General features: G+C 40.2%; 1 long non-coding RNA gene across 1 annotated transcript; it reads right to left on the bottom strand.

The window, feature by feature from the left end:
* Nucleotides 1-245: 245 nt before the first annotated feature.
* LOC129744690 (uncharacterized) lies at nucleotides 246-538 on the bottom strand. Its single transcript, XR_008736973.1, has 2 exons — nucleotides 415-538; nucleotides 246-344 (listed from the first exon to the last, which is right to left on the bottom strand). It is a non-coding gene; the product is annotated as an uncharacterized LOC129744690 (long non-coding RNA).
* Nucleotides 539-3,157: the final 2,619 nt, after the last annotated feature.

The following is a 3,157-nucleotide window of genomic DNA, read 5'->3' as shown; positions in this document are numbered from 1 at the left end:
TGCAGAACAATAAATAGAAAGGGGTGAAATATTTCACGCGCCTCACGCGCCGTCGGTGAATGCGTCTTCGTTGATTGCGCCGTGTCGAAATCGCGCTGCCTAGCTCGTTGCTGTGGAGGACCGATTTCTATGCCCAAACACTGATAATTTTCTTGAGTTGTGTTTTCTGGTTTCAGCCAATTTAAATTGTACAGATATTTTCTGTTTAAAAACATAAAAAACGAGATACAAATTTTAACACCCTCCTATTGAATCTATTTCTGCAGCTCTTCAAAATTGGATTGTTACGGAAATTGCAGCGGCATGTTGATGGCCCTCATATTTAGGTATATTCCTTTCTTGAACTGCAAATAAACGTTATACAATGAGAAACAAATATTATAAAAACTAACATTCAACACATTCGCGCACTACCGTTTAATTGCAAATATTGCGGGTTCGACACGGGAAAAATTGATTACTCACACGGTGATCTCGATTCATGGTTTGCAAATTTGAAGGCAAGGATTTTTTTCATACGGCGGCTCTTGTTTACAACTTCTGGCTGTTTACCATTTTTCATCCCGCCTACTTTCAAAAGGATAACCCGTAAATTATTTCAAATAGATGTTTCAAATACCATTAAATCAGAAAACAGCCATGGTACAAAGGTAAGGAGCTCAGCTTTCATCCCGCAGGTTCAAGTTCAAATCCATATGCAGTAAAAATTTTCAAGTAAGTTTAAAATTGTTGAAAATAGAATCAAATATAAATAACAATAAAGATTAAAGCAAATCAGAATTCAAAGCAAGAAAAACGGCTTAAAATTGCTTTTTATTTTTGCATGATTTTTTTTCGAAGTTTTATTTGAAGCTGAATAGCCTTCTACTCAGCTTTGTTTATGGAACTTGAAAGTATCAATAAGAACTTAAAATTTCGGCTGAGTAGAACGCTATAAAGCCTTCAATCAGGGCTGAGTAAGCTTCTAAGAGACCATTCTATGGAACTTTTGGTTACTTGGGTCCTGTAAGGCATCGAAGGCACCAACCGCAACTCTCACACCGACCTTAGGAAACTCCAAACCAGCCAAGCTTCCATGGGAGCTTATTTCGATAGATTGGATAGGTCCCATGACTAGATCCAAAAAGGGATTCACTGTTCTGTTAGTAGTCGTGGATTGGATAACTAAATTTATCATAGTCGAACCGTTCCGCACTGCAAACGCTCAACAAATGGTCGCATTTTTGGAAGGATACGTTTTTCTACGATTTTCCGTGCCAAGAATTATCGTATCAGACTCTGGTTCCCAGTTTTTATCCCACACATTTCAAGCCCTTCTGAAACGATACAACGTGATACACATGCGTACTGCATTTTATACGCCTATGTGCAACGCAGCAGAGCGAACTAATCGTACTCTAATCACATGCATTAGATCGTTGCTGGACGCTGATCAAAGAGAATGGGACGTCCACATCCAACAAGTAGTTTGCGCAATAAATACAACAAAACAGGAGACCTTAGGCTGCAGCCCACACTTCTGCAACTTTGGTAGAGATCACATTTTGTTCACAGACGCCTACAACCAAGCATACTTGAATACAACAGAAGACTTAACCGCTGCCCACGCAGCGAGAATGAAAGTCATTGAAAACATTCATCAATTTGTCTTGGCGCGAATCACCAAAGCTCACGAAGACAGCAGAAAACGTTACGATTTAAGAGCTCGTGACAGAGGCTTTGCAGTGGGTGATATCGTATGGAGGCGCTCATTCGAGCAATCATCTGCAGCGGATCATCGGACGAAGAAATTGGGTCCGAAATTCCTGCCAAGCATCGTGAGACAAAAACAAGGAGTCAACAATTACCTTCTAGAAGATATCAAAACCTCTAAGACCGGAGTGTACCATGCAAAGGACATTAAAGCAGATTAGATATCAATGCAATAGCTATGAAAGCAGTCATCTGCCGACCAAACTCAAAAAAATGAAAACATTGTTCAGCAATTAGATCAATCAACAGATACTCAATAATTACAACTAAGCTCAATATTTGAAATTAAAGTATCACCACTAATTATGCTCAAAGATTAAGATAAGCTCTAACTTAATTAAGCACAAAGTAACACAAGCGAATAGAATAGTTATCATTAGCACTATCATTATGGAAAACGAAAATCATTCATAATGCCAAGTTTTCAACATAATCATAAAAGAAGGATTGACAGAGGAGAGATAAAACTTAAGTACATTTCTGCGCAGAAAAGTTCCAATATAATTTGTCACCAGTCGTGGGTGAGAGGAACAAACCATAATGAAGTTAATCAAGTCAATATTAAGCTCAAGATAAGCTGATTTCGAGATCCAAAGGTTGGACCATTTGTCGAACAGCAGGATAAACCATTTCTAGGTAGCACAAGCAAAAGCGAAATTTTCGGGAATCGATTTACATTCCCAAAAATTTCTTTTCGGATAAAAGGGAAGTTGTGTTACCATAGACTAATTTGAGGATGAACGAAAGTTAAGCACCACTGGAAAATCATCAAGAGACTGCATATCTAAATTATGGCTAGTCGAACGTTGGGCCATTCCAACGTTAAGTCATTCAAACGGAGAGCCACCCACCGTCACCGAAAACTGTCAAAAGAACTTCCGCTCAAAGAATATCGAGAATCAAACGAGTGTGGATGTTTGCATGCTGCTTAGATCGGAAGATTTGATTTGCTACCCGAAAGTGCCAGTGATATTAGGACTGTCCGCCAAGCGGTTTTGAACGTAGTCGCCGTAACAGCTCAACTGAGTTACATGAGGTGTGACTGACAAGCTCCTACACCAAGTAAACGTGGAAGCTAAGGCTCGACTGGTTCATCACCTACATCTTCGGATAGTATAAATCCGGGGACAGAACGATCATCATCACTAAAGGGGCAAAGAAAGCGTGGCATCCTACATCTTGGGAAAATCTGGCGACACGACCACGATCATCGAGAGAGCAAAGAAGGTCCGTCTCGCCCGGCACCCTTAATACTCAGGGAGTAAAAATACAGCACCTAGTCGACCACGATCACCAAGAGAAAGAAGGTTCGACTCACGCGACAACCCACATCTTCAGGGAGTAAAGATCCTGCAACACAAGGAACACAATTGCAGCCAGGCCACAGATCAAGATCATACAAGAA

The sequence above is a fragment of the Uranotaenia lowii genome, chromosome 2, assembly GCF_029784155.1.
Source record: "Uranotaenia lowii strain MFRU-FL chromosome 2, ASM2978415v1, whole genome shotgun sequence".
Taxonomy (NCBI): Eukaryota; Metazoa; Arthropoda; class Insecta; order Diptera; family Culicidae; genus Uranotaenia; species Uranotaenia lowii.
The sequence above is the reverse complement of the archived record's forward strand: the minus strand, read 5'-3'. Positions and strand labels throughout refer to the sequence as shown.